This window comes from Mus caroli, chromosome 13 (assembly GCF_900094665.2).
Source record: "Mus caroli chromosome 13, CAROLI_EIJ_v1.1, whole genome shotgun sequence".
Classification (NCBI taxonomy): Eukaryota; Metazoa; Chordata; class Mammalia; order Rodentia; family Muridae; genus Mus; species Mus caroli.
The window spans coordinates 9,445,213-9,464,575 of record NC_034582.1 but is presented as its reverse complement, the minus strand read 5'-3'; the positions used below and the strand labels follow the sequence as shown (position 1 = coordinate 9,464,575).

Sequence of the window (19,363 nt, the reverse complement as noted above, 5' to 3'; positions counted from 1 at the left end):
TAGAACACACTGAACCCTATATATACTATATATGGAATACACACACACACATATATATATATATATATATATATATATATATATATATATATATACACACACGTACATACACACACACATATATATTACCTATGCATATATATACACCAATTTAAAAAGGTCAGCTTTTTCTTAAATGCAAACTCTGTGACACTGTGACAGTTTGGTACAGAGATGGCTGTTAAGTGAGCCTAAGGCAAAGGCACTTTCCAAAGGTCATGGAGAGAGTTGCAGATGTGGAGAAGTGTCATGGTCCTTGTGGCCATTATTGTCACAGTACCACTGGCTTTTGGGGCACCTTTCTAGCTATTTTGATGAGTTCTGGCAACTCTTTGGGAGACAACAACTCAGAAGAGAAGGCTAGACAACCGTTCCTCGTTCGCTTGACATTTGCACTTCATTTCCCATCCAATGCTTAGAAAGTGTTTCCCATATCACTCCATGGGTGTGCCAAGGTCCCAGTGAGCCTTTGAGACACTGTCCTTGTGTCTTACCATTTAAAAAAAATTATGTGTATATGTGTCTGCCTGCATGAGTTTATATGTATTACATGTGTTCAGGAACTGGATGAGTCCAGAAGAGGACATGGGGTCCCTTGGAACTGGAGTTATAAATGGCTGTGAGCTGCTGTGTGGGTGCTGGGACCCAAATTCCGGTTCTCTGCAAGAGCAGGAAGTGCATGTAAGCCTCTTAACTGTGGCGCCATCTCCCCAGGCCTCATCACCATTTCTTAAATTGTGACAAGGGTTTGGTAGTGAGGGAATTTGGCCTCCTTTGATCTCTAGCTGTGCTGGAGAAAATTATTTGAATGGCATTACATTTTGCTCTGATGTTTTCAAAAAGCAATGTCCAGCCTCAAGGGAAGAAGATATGCTAATTTCTAATCAAGGTATTGCAGTGATACTGTGAAGTCACTGGATATCTACCACTTGGCCATCACTGGACAAGGAGCAACTAAAAGTCAAAGGCTTTGTTTTGCTTTTAAGTGAGGTGCCCACTTGTACGTTTGTCACCACATGTGTGCCTGGTGCCTGTGGAGGCCAGAAGAGAGCATCAGATCCCCTGGAACTGGAGTTAGAGATGGTTATGAGACAGGATGTCGGTGCTGGGAACTGAACCAGGGTCATTTGGACAAATACGGTATGCTCTTAACTGCTGAGCCATCTCTCACGCCCCAGAGGCCCTATTTTATTGTCTTCTGTGTCCCTAGTGCCCAGGTAAAACAAATGCAAGGAGCCAGTTACTGGACCAGCAACAGCAGCATCCCTTGAGATACTGTGGGAAAGCAATGTTCAGCATTCTGGTCCATGATGTGCACAGCCTGTGCCATGCTCTCTCATGGCCACGGACTGAGCTGTTCTGCCATGCCTTCCCAACCACTGTGCTAAACCTTTTGAAACTACACATCTTTCCTCACTTACAAGTGTAAATTCCTTACTCAGCTCTGACTTACTGAACAGGTGCAGTTAACCAAGGGGTAGGACACAGTTTAACAATCTTTCCACATGACATGTCGACAGCCCAAGAACCACAGTTCAGGGACACCACGGGGCAGAGTGGAAGAAGGAAGGAGCTGTGTTGCTGGAAACACATCCATCTTTCTGTCAGCCTGGCCCCCCGCTACCTGGCCCGCTAGTCAGAGAGGAAGAAGACACTTCCCCTACTTCAAGTCTCACACTGAGTCTCTGTACCCCTCACTAGCCAGTGTGGTATCTCATTAGAGGTCAGTGTACAGAGATGGAAACCTGCTGCCTCACAAAGGCTTTGCCTGTTTTGGAATGGCTGAGGTTTAAGGCTACACTTTGGAGATCAAATATAATAAGGCATGCATCTGAGGAAAGGGTTCTCTTAGACGGGTGGATGTAATATCTAGGGCCTGAGTGCTCAGTCATCATCTTCTAGTGTCTATTGCACAAGTTCAAATTCCTGTTGGATTTTAGGGAAGAAGCTTCGAGGGACCGTGTAAGGAAGGTGCCACCGTCCCCATAAGGATCTGTTGTAGACCAGCCACAGGGAGTCCTTATGGACAAAAGCGGGACAGAGTTTTTCTCTGCATTCAGAGACTGAGCCCTGGATTCCCATGTTCTGAAGCTGTACCCAGCCCCACAGGTGACTTCTAAATTGGAGCTTTTTACCCAGACAAGCTGTTAAGTCACAAATGTTGGCTGGTGAGGTGTATCTCAGAGGGAGAGTCTTTGTCTGGTGTGTCCAAGATACCAGGTAAGGCCCCCAGTACTGAGGAAAACAAAACAAAACAAACAAACAAAACAAACCAAAACACCAACATGAGCAGCAGCAATGAGTGCAGTCACATAGTGTTGAGATGTTGCAGGCAATGCCATGTGCCATGATGCCGACCAATGACTGAGGGGTGTGTGCTAAACGAATTCTCCTCTGAGCCACAGTTAGGATACGTCCCATCACAAGCAAAGGATGTCTGTACTTAAGGTTCTTCCAGCACAGCTTTTGGATAAACTGGGTTCGAGTTGCCACAAGGATGCCATATGTTGAATAAATATCTTAGGGTGGCCAATAAGGAATGTCACACTAGCTGTGCAGGATTGAAAGCGAAGGGAGATGTGCATCCACCTGAAGTTAGAAACAACATAGAAGGAAAGGGTGCAACCCTCAGCTGCCAAGAGTGGAGGACACACTGGCCATCTTAGCAGCTGGGGAGGCTGGGGACAGGAGGATGCTGAGTTTGAGGCTGTGGGCTACTAAGTAGTACTTTGTCTCAGTAAGAAAGGGGGAAGGAGGGAGAGAATAGAGACAGAGGCACAGACATAGGCAGAGAGACAGAAAGAGACATAGACAGAGAGAGAGAGAAAGAGTACTCAAATGAGCAGTTTTCAACTTCTAAGGATTTATTTTCTTAATTTTTAGCATGATGCATTTCAAATATAGGGAAGTAGAAAGAACAGATCAAGTGACTTCAGCAATTACTTTGAACAATTGTTCATCATTTATTATGTTTAATTTCTACAGTGCTTTTAAAAATATAAATTTTACTAATGTTTTTAATCATCATACATGGATACCATATATTTTCATGATCTCCACTTCCACTCCTCCCCCTAACTCCTCTCAGACTCATCTCCCACCACCCACTCCCTCACAACCTCATGCCTCTTTTACTTTTTTAAATATAGTCCACTGAGTCCAGTTTGTGCTGCGCATACACTCCTGGGTGTGGGGCCATCGTTGGAATGCGGTTGGCCTACCAGGGACCACACCCTTAAAGAAAACTAGCTCTCCCTTCCCCAGCAACTGCCAACAGCTCCCCAGTGAGGTGTGGGAGATTTTGAGTCCCTTGCTACTCCATAGAGCAAAACTATTTGTTCTCCAGGGCATCTAAAGGGGTATGTTAGAATCACACGACCAATGCTACTTTCTCAGTTATCCCGAGATTCAGATGAATATCCTCACCCCTGAAGGGAACTCCAGGAAAATAGGTGTCATCCCACCAGGCAAGACCTGGATCTGAGCAGACACACTGTCTCCACAGACTCCTCATGGGAGCGTGATTGCTCAAGAACTGCAGCATGAACCACTGTGCAACTTAAATACTATGCCAGGGAGCTTTGATATATTCTATAGCGTGGGTCTCAGTCATTCAACTTACATTGTGGCATCTCCAGCTCCAGTAATAGCTACTCTCACACAGACGCCAAACAGACACAGAACAAAGAAGGCCAAAGTGATATCTACTTCCAGTATTCGAGGCTCGTTTTCAGCTGCTCCAGGGCCGAATGTTATTTACCAACCAGAGCCCATTTTTACTGTAAGTAGGTTGCCTGGCAACGTAGCTGACATGCAATATCTTATCTGGTTTCTAGGGTATGGAGGCAGAATAATGGCTTTTCCCCCAGCATCCTAATCCCTGGATTCTGTGGACATGTTGTGTTAGGTGACACGGAGGAATTAAAGTAGCAGGTGGGCTTAGTGCTGTTGACGAGCCGATATTAAGATAGGCAGGTTGTTGTGGATTATCTGCTGGGACCCATGTGATCACAGGGTCTTTATAAGTGAGAAAAGGAGACGTGGGACTTGGTGAGAGTCAGAGATAGACTTGAAAATGCTCTGCCCATGGCTTTGAAGGGAATAAGAGCCAAGTTTGTGTTTAGCCTCCATAAGCTAGGAAAAGAGAAGTAAAAGACTTCCCGAGACCCTCTCAAGATAGCATGACCAGGCTAGGCCTTGCCTTCAGCTCCTCAGGACATGTTTTGGACTTCTGACCTCTGGAAATGTAACACAGTCAGTCTGTGGTGGGTTTGTGCACTGTTTGCTGTCACGTGCTCCAGTGTGTTTGTCAGGTGGGATGACTCTGAAAACAAGACAGTAGCCAAAGGAAGAAGCAGAAGGATAAGTGAGAGGGTTCTCGGGCAGCATCACCTACCGTGTATACTCTATTCATGACATATACTATACTTTGGGCTGGAGTATTTTCCAGTAGTTCATGGGTCAAAGCTTGTTTAACTAAGGGTTACTTTAGAAGGTGGAAAGGGATTGTAAGGCCCTGATCGCTTCCTAATTTTTTTTCTCTCTGGCTACCAGGTGAGGAGTTTTGCTCTGCCAAATGGGACAATTGGTCATGAACTGGTAACTCAGAAACTGAGAATGGGATTTTAGGTAGCCCAGACTGGCCTTTGTGGGAAGCAGGTGCGGCTGCATGGGTCAAGATGGTGCTCTGGCCCATTGCCAGACCCCATGAAGCCCACGTTTATTGCCTTGCCCGGACATGCACAGTGAAACTGCATGTGTAAGCTGCCTGCCAAGTTAGATTGTTCCTCGTGATCCGATCTGTCAGTCTATCTGTGACCAACCTGAGCTCGTGCCTGGAGCGTGTGTGATTCTGATTGGATGAGGTGGTGTGGAGCGAGATGAGGTCAGCGCTGCTACTGTATAAATATAGCCCTTGCCCCAAGTAAAGTGGAAGCTGCGGAAGCTGCGTGAATCCGTCTTGGTGTCCATGTCGTTCTTGTCTCTGCGGGTCGGAGACTTCGGCAGGCCTCGAACTCGATCTTCCTGTCTTGAGTCATAGGATTTCAAAGATGTGCTAACAGCTCATGTCAGATACTGATCTTGTATTTTCGTACAACATTTTTGTCAGGCTTTGTTATTAAAATAATCCTCCCTTTCAAAGCTATGTGCCCTCTTCTTCAAATTATCTCAATATGTTTGGATATAGTTAGCATACCTTTCCCCTTAAGTGGCTGGTAACACTTTTCTACAAATACATGTGTTAGACTTTGTTAAAAGATCTTTGACTCCAAATTCACATTTGTTAGTGGAATTAGGGCCATTCAGTTTTCCTACTTGTCCTCGTATGAACTTCATGGTGTTCAGACATTTAGAGTTGTTAAGTTTATGAACATATAATTCTCTCTTAAAATTATTGGGGGTGGGGTGTGAGTGCCATTTTTATTTATATTACGTCAGAAGACAGCCTGTGGAGTTGACTCTCTCTTTCCACCATGTTGATTCTAGGAACTGAACTCAGGTCGGGTCATTGAACTTGGCAGCAAATGCCTTTACTTGCAGAGCCATCTTGCCTGTACCCCATCAAGCTCTTTCTGACATTTGCCTTTGATGTGTGTAGGATCTGTAACGATGCCTTTTTTTACACCTGACATTGCTAGTGTGTATTTTCTTTGAGTCTGCCTAGAGGGTTGATGTTACATATGTTTTCAAAGAATTTGCTTTGACTTCTTTTGTTGTTTTTCTTTTTTAAGCACTCATTCCTAAATTTCGGTGTTTCTCACCCCCCTATTTATGGTTTTCTTCCTCTGCTAGCATTGGGTTGAATTTTTTCTCCATCTATTTATGTTTTAGTTTGTTAAGATGAGGGCTGTCAATGATTCAGGGTCTTTCTTCTTTTCAAAATAAACTCTGGTATAAGTGTTCCTGTTAGCGCAGCTTTAGCTGAACCCCATACAAATTTACATGAATTCAAAGTATTTTCTAATTTTCTTTGAGATATCCCCTTTGACTCTTGGGATGTGTAGAGGTGTGCGTTCTATTAGGTTAGATTCTGACTCCATTGTATGCACATGACATTCAGAAGACTGCAGAGATTTTAGTGTTAATATCAATCTGACTTTGGTTCTCAAGGCTTTTGCATCTTTGGGCCTGTCCTCAACACATGTAGAAATGAGGCTGTAATTTTGTGATTAATAAAAAGAATCTGATGACCCTCGTCTCCCATACATTCTACTTCATAGGAACCCCTGTCTTGCTTCCTTGGTGGTGTGGAGAGGGCTCATCTTAAAGCTACAGTGCTGATGCGCTGCCATCTCATCCCAGTCTCAAGACAGCAAAGCTGTGAGAGGAGAAACGAACCACAGACATCTCAGTCCTCCATGCAGAAAAGTGGGCCTCACTCACAGTACTGCACCAGCTTCCCACACTGCAGCTCCCCTTCTGCTCAACTTGGGGCAATGCCATGACAGCTTGTGATGCACCTCTTCACAATCCACATACTGTCCTGTGCTTTCTGGGGTCCTTGGATCATTCATTGCCTTCTCTGTTCTTCTGGAGCATTAGTTTCAGTCAGCTGAGAGAGGGGCTGCCCTGAGCTGGCCCCATCCTAGACACTCTGTAAGTCACTCACTGTGTTAACATGTTTCTGTTCACACGTACGCAACTCTCATGACCTCCAGGACACCTTTCCTGGTCACTCCCACCTCCACTGGGTCACAACAAGCTCACTCTCTGTTCTAGTAATTATTCAAATCTGGCCTGGGGCTTCTACCCTGCCTTGACCGTTGAGTTCCAAGATAAAAAACTTACTCACTGCCTTTATATTTACAATAAGCCTTAAGCAGCACAAGAGCTGGGTAGCTGCCTACCCTCCACGTTGTTATCTCTTTTCCTATCTATAATCCCGAGTTACTACTTACTATGTGTCATCTGGGTTGCTCTTATCTCCAATTGGACAGCCCCCAGGGCCACACTCTCCTCTCTCTTAACCCATGGCTACTTCTCCTTTCTCTTCCCCTGCATTTTCTTGTTCCCCTCATGGTCCTCCTCTTATCCAAAGCTCATGAATCTTAAGTCCCACCTACATCTCTTCTGCCCAGCTATTGGCTATTGGCAACTTTATTTACCAATCACAATTAACTGGGGGCAGGGTCACTTAGCTAGCATCTAAGAGCAGACTCATCCTCTGGGGCAACCAGTGTGGGGAGCCCAAATTAGCATTAGAATACAAGCAGCATCAGGCCAACCCACTTCAACTGTCTCTCCCTACAAACCAGCAGCTTGGCAAGGGGGAAATCCACATGTCCCTATTGTTGCTGCATCTCTGGCTCTCCAAGATGATGAGGGAAAGGTGGGGGAAGTGTTTCTATTCTGTGCCTGAGTATACAGCAAAGAGATAAAACAGACATCTGAAAACTGTAATCCTAAAACTACAGAGACTCACTGAATGCTGGAGACGGGGGTAGAGATTCTTAGTTCTAGGGGTGCAGACACAGGTGAAGCAAACAAGCCTGAGCCTTAGCTATGGCAGACCCAGAAAGACAGTCTGGTACTTGAGATTGTGTCAGGTTCTGTCTCACAGGACAACATCTCCACAGAAAAGCTATTTTTACAATGGGAAGTGACAGTGGTAGAGAAATGTAATCTTGACTTTCCCATGCAATTTTAATTGAAGAAAGAACAATGCTTTCATAGCCCAGCTCCTCTTATTGATGAAGGATGGATTCAATATCAATATTCTTAGGGCAAAACATTAATTTTCATATTCATGGAAAGTCCATCTTTTTCTTTTAATAGGTTGGCTTGGTTCCAAAGTTTGAGGACTGTGCCCTTTATAGATGTACTTCCTGTTTCGCTTGCTTCCAGTGAGGTGTCTCAGGACTCCACTAAGACATATCAAAGCTTTGCCTACTGTCTGTACAATGGAGCTCGGCAGGCTCCATTGTCTGCTTCCAATGCGCCTTGGCTCATGGTGCCGCTGAAAGCAGGCTCCTGAGCAGCAGAAAAGCATTGACAATGAGCTGCTGCTCTCAGGAAATTTGTAGCACATGGCTGACTGCAGCCTGGGGACAGCCGGCCTCTAAGGGGATCCACGGAGAAGCAGGAATCTGCTTAGGACCCATCATGAGAGGTACTTATTGCAGTAGGCAGCTGCCAGGCTGTAGAGGCGGTACTCATAGATGGCATTTGGGGTTTTAGAAGAGGGACAGAGCGTGGAAGCATGTCCTTTAGACACAGACCTTGCCACCTACATGAGGATCCACAAACAGCATCCTTTCCCTGCCCTCTCTTTCTGCCCTGGGATGATGCTCTTCAATCTCATCTTCCCAAGCTTCTTCTGCTTCTTCCCTAGCTCTCTTAAAACACAGACTCTTTTTTTTTTTTTTTTTTTAGAAAAAGAGAGAGAGAGAGAGAGAGAGAGAGAGAGAGAGAGAGAGAGAGAGTTATAGATTTTAGTCTAGCCTCTAACTCACAGGATAGCCAGGAACCACCTTGACCTTCCAATCCTCCTGGTCCTACCTAAGTGTCTGAATTACAGGCTTGTGCTTCTAGATCTGGTCTGCCCATGGCAGGGATTGATTCTTAAAGCTTTGTGTCTGCCAGGCAAGCCCTCGAACAGCTGAGATACACCCCAACTATCTCCTCCTCCTTTGGGGGGGGTATGATATGACATGTCACCCATCAAATTCACTATGTAGCTGAAGCTGGCCTTAAATCGATCCTCTTGCTTCCACTTCCCAAGAGCTGGGGTTGCACAGATGTATCATCATGTTTCACTTAGTTATATAGCAGTTTTGGATTCACAAAAAACCTGAGTGGAAAGCACAGAGTTCCTATACACCTTTGAGCCCCCCCAGGACCCCCCATAACCAGCACTCCACATCAGAGCTGAGCCTTTGTGACAGACAACCAACTCTGACAAGCTTACACCAATGTGTCACTTGTATCCACCTGGATGGCATCCTACAGAATAGATTCTTGGCCTTAGAATCTCTGTACACTATTTTTCTACACCTCCCCCAGGCAATTATTAATCTTAAAAAGTATGCATCACTGTGTGTGAAAGTTGTGTAAATTTGGGCATGCGTGTCCCATGGTACCCGGGGAGGCCAGAGGACAACTGTGAAGTTAGTTCTCTCCTTTTGCCTTTGAATGTGTTCTAGGGATAGACCTCGGGTCGCCAGGCTTAGCGGCTACCCACTCAGTTATTTTGTTGGCCCCATTTGGTGACACTTTTATTGTCTCTACCATTTTTTCTTTTCTAAAATGCCATGTAGGGGGATCACAACCTGCAGGTTTGTCAGACTGGCTTCTCTCACTTAGCAACATGTTCCTCCATGTCTTCTCGGGCCTTGCACATGCAAACCAAGCCTCCCAGAGCAGTCCCAGCCCCGGTAGCTCTTGCACATAGGGTTCCCATCTAAGCAAATTCAACTTAATGTTAATAGTAAGAGGAAACTTTAGCTTAATGGATCAGAAACCAACATCTAACCCCTCTAAGGAAGGACTTTCCACATTAGTTGGCCAAATGTGGTTCATCTTGATTCTGTACACCTCTTATTCAAGTCTCCTCTTCATACCTCTCTTCTGCCAGTAAGAGACATGACCAGAATTATTTATAATCTGTTATCACTTAACTCTCAAGTCCATCTCTGCCCAAATCCAGCTATCCTCCTCATCTGCAGGAAGTACATTTCAATACCCTCCACGTACACACACCCCAGTTACTGCCTGAAACCATTAATCATATGTTATGGGTTTTCCTATGATATATATGATATATATATATATATGATATATATGATATATATATACATATATGATATATATATATACATATATGAAAAGGTTAGTCTTTCCTGAACACAAATACTGTAACAATTTGGCAATTTGGTAATTGAGAAGGCTTCTAAGTGACTACCAGGCAGTACCACGGCCTGTATGAAGCTGATTCGTGTCAGGGTCTGGATAGATGAGGTTTTGTCCACATGCACTCCTTCTGAAGCAGACCCTGCCCACTGTGGCTGCAGACTGGCTGGCAGGCTGTGCTACAAATAGGCGGGTTGATGGGCCAACAGATGTAGCTTTAATGTTCAGAAAAGGTATTTTTCCAGTGGGAAAATACATGAAAATACATACTTGCTACACCCTGTATTTCCATCTTCAATTACCCATGTGACTCAACCAAGACGCCATCTTTCTGCATTTTCTTTGTCATTCTCTTGCTTCAAGACAGTGATAATAAAACAAAATGCCAGCAGGGGGAACAGAACCAACGACACAAACTGACAAATTCATGGTCTGACACATGCTGTCACATGCCTCCTCCTCCTTTCGAGAGCAGAGACTGAGTTAATTGCTGGATCCTGAAAGAAAAGACCTACTAGTGTAGTTTTCATTGTAGATTCAAAGACTGTATCACACCAAAATGACTACCAGAAGTCAACCTCCTCAAGAGAGTGAGGAAGCCCAGGCTCCGACGGCTGCCACCCGCCAACGCAACGCCATGAGTCACCTGTTACACACAGTACAAAGAGCTCCCCACAGTAGTTTTCTCTGCAGACAAGACTCATTTATGTTGCTCAAGTACTCCATGCATGGAAGAGAATATTTTAGCAGTAGTGGAGAGTAAGTGGGACACACAAAACAAGTCTGGAAGTGACCTAGATATTTTCCAGGAAAGAAGATGTGCAAGCTGACCTGGCTATTTCTTCAAGGTGCTGACAGCCCAGTGAAGTTCTGAAGCAATGCAGGTCTGCTTACGGCGACCTGCCTCTGAGTACAGGGGCAGCGGGTAATGTTAGGCTGGGCCAGAGGCAAGCAGGGACAAATTCCACTCCCTACCAGATGACAGAGTCTGACTTCTGTGCCATGGCTCCACTGTCGAGTGTCTTCCTGAAGGGGGACATTCCATCTTCCCAGTTGGTGGACAGTGGCAGATACTGCTGCACTGAGCAGGCAGGCAGGCAGGCAGTCACCTGTTAGTTTAGCAGTTCAGTGACTCAATCCCTGACAGAACAGCTTAGACAGGGATTACTTCTTTTAGCTCTCAGTTTCCCAGGGCTCTGTTCACATCACGGTGGGCAGGAGGCAGAGAGAGGTGACACAGGAGAGGACCAAGGTGAGACAGAAGCTCTAAGTGACACACTCCAAGTGACTCTGCCCCCTCCAATAATGACATTACTGTGAACCCATGAAGGGACATTGATTTATACTGTGATGCCACTGAGTAACTGCCTCTGGAAATCCCGTTATAGACACAGGATAGTGTCACTAAACTTCTAGGCATGAACCCATCAGGTTGTCAATCAACATTTATCATCTCAGAGCCATATTCTGGTCAAATGTCTGGTGGTGACTTGGGTCTGGGTCTCTCTGCTCAGCACCCCAGAGCTGCTGCTGCTTCTGTGAGAGGAAGCCATAGTGGGAAAGTCTGTACTGGGCTCTGAGGAGGGGTGGTTGTTGGGGGGGGGGGGTGAGTGGCTGGATCTCCTGCAGAGAAGGCCTGCCCTACTCAAGACAGGGGAAGGTCTGAGCCTGAAGAGGAGACCTGGGCTCCTATAGGTATGGTGCCATGCTGTGCTCACTGGTAACCACCCTGCATGGTAGGGACAGGTGAGGCCATGTAGAAAATGGAAGCCCAGAAAGACACAGGCAAGATAAGAGATATAAGACTCCAGAGGAAGGGCCTGTGAAAGCCATCTGGCTTAGTTTCCCAAATCTGCTGGTTGCAAAACATACACAGATTCCTAATGTAGACTCCACTGAGTTAGAACGACCAGAGTGAAAACTAAAGAAGTTGTATTTCAAAACGTGGCTCAAAGTTTACAGAGCTAGATGTGGGAATGGCTGCTGGATCAAAGACGGACTCTCTAGATAGATTGAGCTGCAAGGAGATGGCTCTTAAAGCTGGTGTGGAAAGGCAAAGAGAGTGGCCAGTGCTCTGTGAAACAAAGGCACCTACGTGCCCTGAGGAATGTGCCGGCAGCATCTTCCACTGATTTCCCAAGATGTTCACCATGCTTCCTGCCATGACCCTGGTTTTCTCTTGGTACCTGGTATCTGGCTGTCTAGAATCACTGGACCCTACATCCTAGTCTGGACCAGGATTCACATCTGAATATAAAGTTCCCACAGGCTAATGTGCGGAGGTCTTCGTGACACACTATTGTGGGAGGTAGGGTCTAGTTGCAGGCAGTGGATCACTGAGGACACGCCTTTGAAGGGCACACATTACCCTCAGTCCCTTCCTGGTCTTCCTCTCTGGGGTAAGTGGCTTGCCCCCCACCTTCCTGCTGTTGTGCCTCACCACAGGCCTGTGGCAATGGAGCCACCTTGGACTGAACCCTCTGGAACCTAGAGCCAAGTAAATCCTCTTGCTCATGCCAGGTTTCTGTCATAGAGAAAGAAAACCAGCACAGCGGAGCTTCTGCAGATTCCCAGTGCAGAGGGTTTGTTTCAGAGTAAGAGAAGCTATGTCCCATGTGTAGTGTGGCTCCTCCTCCAGCCTGCTCTACCCTCTCTGGCAACCCATTCCTTGTCCCATTTTTCTTGCACCTATGATGTCTCAAGAAGCTCATTTATTGTTGAAATGACTTGAGTTTTAAAAAATGATTTATTTTTATTTTTATTTTTATTTTATGTGCATCTGGAGTTTTACCCACTGGTGTGACTGTTGGGTCTCCTGGAACTGTTGAGAGCCACCATGTTGTGTGTTGGGAATTGAACCTGAGTCCTCTGGAAGAGCAGTCAGTGCTCTTAACTGCTGAGCCATCTTTCCAGCCTGACTTTTGAGTTTCTTGCTTCTTATTGGTGATGTCAAGACTAGGCAGACAGGGAGTTAGCTGTGAGGGAACCCAGGACAGGGCAGCTGAACCTTAGTAGCTAGCTGTGTCTCCAAATGTTTAGAACACCCATCTATGGTGGCACCCAGTATTACATACTTCTTCAGTTGAGTTTTACCCGAAGAGGAGATGTGCTTCCCTCTAGCATCCTGGAGGCTGAAGCTAGATTCTTCCCTCTGTATCAGAAACTAGGACATCAGGGCACTTTCCCAATTCTTACATGAATACTAGCAAAGGGTCTGTACTCTCAGGAGACCTTGGCTTTATTATCATATCATTTGCATAGTGGGTTTTGACATCTTTTGAGAGCTCATTAGGAGGTTCTATCATGGATTGTGGCTACCTTTGACCTAAACGTAGTTCTCCTCTATGGTGGAAGGTCATTTACCTATATCTGGGAAGGCTGTCTTCTCCAACCAACTAAGCCCAGAACTTGAGGAGGGATGAGTGTGAAGCCATGAGGGAGGTAGGATACACACACACCTTGCCAGCCCGATCAGCCAAATCAACCACACAGCCTTGACTCCCGTTGTGGGCTTTTCAAGAAGATTATGGGAAGAAATACCCTACAGGACCACCACTCTACAATACAGGATCCAGTGGGCTGTTCCACCCACCTGGGTTAGCCTGCTCCACTCTTTCTTTGGAGTGTGCTATTATTATTATTATTATTTTTAGTTTGATAAGATATACTTCTGCTTAAAGTATCTGGTTTTTTTTTTTTCTGAATTCTTTCCTTTGAGAAATCTTCACCCTATTATGTGAGAACAATACGCCCACCCCCCACCCCAAGTGCACATCCATTGGTCAGGAGCCCTGTGCTTCCCTCTACTGCCTATATCTTCTTTTCTGCTGTATCATCCCTGGCTCGGATAAAGTACAGTAAGAAAACCCAACTGAGCTGTACAGACTGAGGGAGGGGGAGGCAGACTTAAGAGCACCACACAGCAGCTACCTGTGCACCCGGTGGTAGGAGAGAGTTGAACCCTAGGAATCTGGAATGCCAGGATAGAGACTGGGCATGCTTACTGGGCTGTACACTGAGTGTGTACAGAAAGGTCCTAGAAGAGACACAGAAGACAAAGGCAGGAAGAGAGGCAAGAACTGCTGAACTGCCACAGGGAAGGACATGGTGGGGGCATGAAGAAGAAGAATGTGATACTGAGTGAGTCCTGTTCATAAATCTACACCTTCCCCTGCCCAGAGAGAGTTCAGAGGACTCTATCATTCCTTTGTTTCTCTTGAGGTCACTAAAGGCATCGAATTCTCCACTCACAACTCTCCATTGCTCTTCTCAGACACAGTGCACCTCCATCCTTGCCCTGGAGGGTCAGGGAGCCTATCAGTCTACTACAGCACACTCTTGCCCTCAAATTCCACCATGCATGCCTACTGGATTTGGCTGTATTTGCTTGGCTGCAGGCTGCCTCTTCTAGACAGACTATAACAGGTGGAGCCCTGGATAAGTACCCATAGGTATGTACATCCTGGGGCTAAAAGACAAGCTAGCTGTGTACAGGGAGGAACAGATTTCCCCAAGATAGCTGAATAGGACTGAACATGATCAACTCACTTCCCCTTAGCACATCACAGGATATGGGCTACAGAAAAGACCGCTGTAAGTTTCCACCCAGCATATGACCTGCAGGTGATCTAAGACAGTGAAAATGGTTTCTCAATCAGGCTAGAAAGACCCTATACTAGACACAAACAATGGGCAAGTCCAACTGTCCACACAGATAAGAAAAGGATGTGTTAGCTCCAGATGCCTGGAGTTTGAGAATCCTGGACTACCGCAAACCCTTACCAGTAGTGGGTTAGCAGAAATGCACCCTTCTCTTTTAGTGGTGTAATAGTCACGGTGGGGGCATGTGGCCCCCTGCAGAGTGATCCATGCTGTGCTACAAACAGGGGCTGGCCATGCCAGTGCTCACATATGCTCACATGTGCTCTGCCTCCCGGAGCCTGGCCCCACAGGGACATAATCAACCCCTCCGTGAATTTGGTCCTCACCTGCCCAAGAGGTTCTGGTAACAGTGGGACCACTGTCAACCCAGTTGTGCTTCCTCTGTGGATCCATCATCCTTTCCTGTTTTCTAAGCCTGAGTCTCCTATTTGGACAACTTGGAGGGGTTGAAGAAAAGACCTCCAGGTTGTGTCTCAGACACAACACCAGGAGGAACCAATGGGAAGGAGAAGGACACAAAAGCGTGGTGAGGGGCAGCTAACAGCTCACGGGCACTGTATGCACATGTGCTGAGAAGCAGTCCCTTAGACCTCAAAGGACAATGAAAGTGTTTCTCCTATCTCATGGGACCTCTTCAACCTCTTCACAACCTCAGTACACATCCCAAGAGGGACAGCTGACTCAACCTCTCAGAGGGAATTCTGAGGAGAAAGAAGGACATCTCCTAAACTTTGGGAAGAGCCTCAGTTACTCACTCTTCCCCTCCATGTGGCTCGGTCATATCACTTGTCATCTCTGCATACTTTCACTGAAGTCCCCACCACCCACCGAGGGCACTGCCACAACACTTTCCAACTATGATGCTTTGCAAAACCCCAACCCAGCAAGTGTCACATGAGGATCAACTGAGGCTATTTCCATCATGTACCCAGCAAGAACTGCGCTTCAGCCCTGGGCCTGCTCACCTGGGCTCTGCCCTGCCTGCCTCTGATAGGCTCAGCCTTTGTGGCTCTGCCTGTAGACACCCCGAGACCTCAAGGGCACATGATTTACTGTGTCTTCACTACTACTTATGTGTCCTCACCCCTCGAGGGCAGCAAGGCCCACCTACAGTAAGCAACACACAGTCCCATCTGCCAGCAACTGCAGCAGCTGCTGCCACAATGGCTCCGCGTAGCTCAGTGCACCGATCTCTTTATGCATGTCCCGATCTTTCCACATGAATCTTTCAGGAGCTTTTCTCGCCTCTGTTTTGTTCCCTATGTGGACACTCCATTTGTGTCTTCCCCTCCGGTTTCTTGAAAGGCCTTGGCTTATTCTTAGTTTTTAGGTAGCCACTTAAAGCCTTCCAGTAGCATGGAACTGGACACTTTGACACTTACGTGGTTTCTCTGACTTTCAGTGGAAATCTATGTGATATCCAGTGTTGATGTTTTTGGAGAATTTAAGATGTTTCATGTTTGGTCTAAGAAAACTGAATGAATAACTGTGACCTGAAGACCTAAAGTCTCAGAGCTTGAATTTGTCTAAAGGCAGTAAAGATGTTGCAAAGGAGAAAAAAAAAAAAAAAAAAAGAAAATTATCAGATTGGATAGCAGAATGTAGATTTAAAAAAAAAAAAATTGACATTAGGCCGGACAGTGGTGGCAAACACCTTTAGTCCCAGCACTTGGGAGGCAGAGGCAGGCGGATTTCTGAATTCGAGGACAGCCAGGATTACACAGAGAAACCCTGTCTTGGAAAAAAAAAAATCAGTCATTGCTTCAAATTCCCCCCAAAGGCGCTTCTAATACACCTTGCCAAGACCCCCCCACCCCCCACCCCCCGCGTCGAGCAGACAAAGTGAGACAAAGTCAGGAAGGTGGCATGGGATCTGGCAGTACTGCTGGACTGCATCCCTGGCAGGTGCTGAGTGTGACTGTGCCCTAGGTGGAAGCAAACACAGCCACTCTCCGTCCCAGGTGTCCAGGGATCCTGAGACAGGCCAAAGGCAAGGGCCCGGTGCCATCTGAAAATCCACAATTATAAAGAATGATGGAGATTTGGGAGCTTTGGGGATGGCCATTCTTCAGACCCTATGGAATGAACAAGGGAAATCTCCCCTATGGGTACTTTCTCACAGACTACCATGAAAAGGGGGGACGGCAGGTCAGGATGGCCCTCCCTTCCCTGTGCAGTTCCCTGCCCAAGTCCCTCCATTGCTTCCTCCATGGGTTTTATTAGGAGGGGAAAGGACTGGGGCCTAAGGGTTGCAGGTTCCATAGCTCTCAGCCTGAGAGTCCCTTGGTTAGCAATGCACCCCAGCAGGTTCTGCATTTTCATCGCTACCTCTCAGCAGGCGGGAGAAATCCAGAAACCCCAAGTACAGTTTACAAGCACCTTGTGTCTTGTTTCTCAGGACTGAAAGCACCAGGTCTTCCCCATCCCACCCCCAAGTGGCCAATACCAGGTTAACAGGACCAGAAGAGGAGGTGGCTGCCTTCCTCCTTGCAAGCCAACAAGAGGAAAAGGGCGGTGGTGACCCAGTAATGAAGAACCAGCCAGCCTGCACGCAGCCCAAGAGCCTAGCTGCAGCCGTGGGGGCCATCACACCTCGCTTTGGAGCAGACGGCAGGAGTGACGCTTTTTCACCAGAACCCCAGCACAGTCTCGCAGACTTGCTCTGGCTGAAACGCCAGCCTGTCTGCTGCCAGCCTTTTACAGACCCGGGAGGCCTGGGAACCGAGGACGGGATTTATCTATCGCTGGATCAAACTTTCACATTTGGAAGTATCCTCACTCACATCTTAGCTCAAAATACACGACAAGAAGCAGACTAGTCTAAATGAAGGAGCCTTTTGCAGCCATAACTGGCATCTTGCCTCATTATTTCCCAGGAGACTAAAAATTAAAGCAAAGCTCGCTCTCCCAAAGCTATGCCCCGTGAGCTCAGCAGCGCGTTTCAGCACCTGCTTCGGGGACAGTCGCCATCGAGAGGGAGGGCACAAACTCGCCCAGGTCACCGTGCTCTCCCCTCTCTACCCCAGGCAGTTGTCCTGGCGTCGGGAAAGCAGAGGGCGTCTGCGAACCCCTGCCAAAACACTGCTCCAAACAAAATTATCAGTGGCCATGCCATCCATCTCCTGTGATCTTCTGCATGGTGGGGGGTGGGACGAGGGGGCGTCCCTTATGATCATGGCCAGCCATAAGGGACCTCTACGCCCCACTGATGAAGAAGAGTCCCATGGGAGCCTCGGCCCTCCTCGACCCCGGGGGATTCGGCTGTGTCCCCCGAGGCTCGGGCTACCTGTGGACATTAGGGAGGCGCCCCGCGGCCGTGCACCAAGCGGCCGCCACCTCAACGAACCACAGGTCTTTGTGACGCGTGCCGAGGCACCTCCAGGGAAGACCCAGGAGCTAGAATGTCTCTTCAGTTCTGAGACTTTTAGATTTCGCCCAGGGTCTCACGGAGCTGTCGGGGCCCGGACCGAGGTTCCCCGACGAGGCGCCGCGCCCTCCCGGGGGCTCGGGCGCCACTTACCGCAGCCGGCGCGCAGCCGGCGCTGCTCAGACGCGGGCTGGGTCCCCGGCGCGGCGCTCGACGGGGTTGGCCAGGCCAAGCCGCATCGCTCGCCCCGGGCTCAGTGAAAGCGCGCCCCGCGTCGCCACCCGCGGGGTCCCGGACCACAGAAGACCCTGCGCGTCTGGGGAGAAAAGGGGGCGCGGCGCCGAGCACAAGCCACAGCAAAGCCAGCCGCAAGCGGGACCTCGGGTCTGCGCAGTGGGCCCACGGGGTGCAAGACGGTGACCCCCAACCCTCGCCTGCTGCGCCACGCTGGCCGCACCCACTCCTTCGCACCCACTCCGCAGCAGGTCTCCTCCCGCGCCGGGAGGGGCCGGGAAATCCCGCCCGCCGCCGCCGACGTCACTGGTGCGTCACTGGGGCTCCCACTCCGGGCTCCGCGAGCCCCTAATCCCGGGCCTCACCCAAACCCGCCCTCCCGGGGAGTGCGCAGCCTTGGAGGGTTCATGGCTCGAGGCAGATCCCCAAGTGCAGAGTGGGGACGGCCAGCTCAGGGTACTTCACCTGGGGACACCTAGGGTGCCTCACGCCGAGGAAGGTGGGCGCTGTTAGCGCAGATGCTGAACATCTGGAAATGCGCACCAATCTTACGCAGACGTCGCTAAGCAACGCGGGCAAGACCGCCACCGGGCCTGGCTTGGCAGAACAGCTGCCTCCCAGCCAGTCACAAGGGTGCGAGTGGACAGCAAGGAACTGCTGCCGCGGGGAATCCTGGCGACTCCCAGCGGTGAGATGGTCATGGCCTGCCAAGCCTGGTCCTAATGGAACTGTGTTTTGTGTATCTCATTGTAAACCGATAAATTACCAAACTCCTCTTCCTTGAGACGCAGCTTCAGCCACGTCTGTTTTTCAACTCAGGAAATAATACAAAAAGCCCTCTGAAGACAGAAGCAGCAAAAACATTTCAGGCAGTAGATGCATAAAGAAGGAGGAGACCGTATTACTTCTGTCTGAACACCACTGACAGATTTCTTGAAAATCTTCCTTCCTCCTGTTCACCTTAGCTAACTATCCCTGCAGAAAGTGACACTACACAGGGTGCCTTAGATTTTCGCAGATCTATCTGACATGCCTCACGGTACCGTGGACAGAGGTGCACTTAGGCTGCTGAGTGAAACTGCCCAGAGAGGCTGGAAAGACCCAGTGGGGTGGGAAATCACACTGATTGTCTTCACAGTTCCCAGGAGTCCCTTTAGGCCTCAGAATTAAATGACGTCGCAATGATTTAGCCAGTAATATTCACAAGGCAGA

The 19,363-nt window shown here is 48.1% G+C and overlaps 1 protein-coding gene across 2 annotated transcripts in view; it reads right to left on the bottom strand.

The window, feature by feature from the left end:
- The window catches only part of Gng4 (G protein subunit gamma 4), a 43,238-nt gene extending 24,437 nt beyond the window's left edge, over positions 1-18,801 (bottom strand). Inside the window, exon 1 of one of the 2 annotated variants that reach the window (XM_021180709.2) lies at positions 18,617-18,801. The gene's annotated coding sequence lies outside the window, so the exon portion shown is untranslated. Of the gene's footprint in view, positions 1-18,070; positions 18,418-18,616 lie in introns of those variants that run through there. The other variant, XM_021180707.1, reaches the window with a different exon arrangement.
- Between the last annotated feature and the right edge of the window lie 562 nt (positions 18,802-19,363).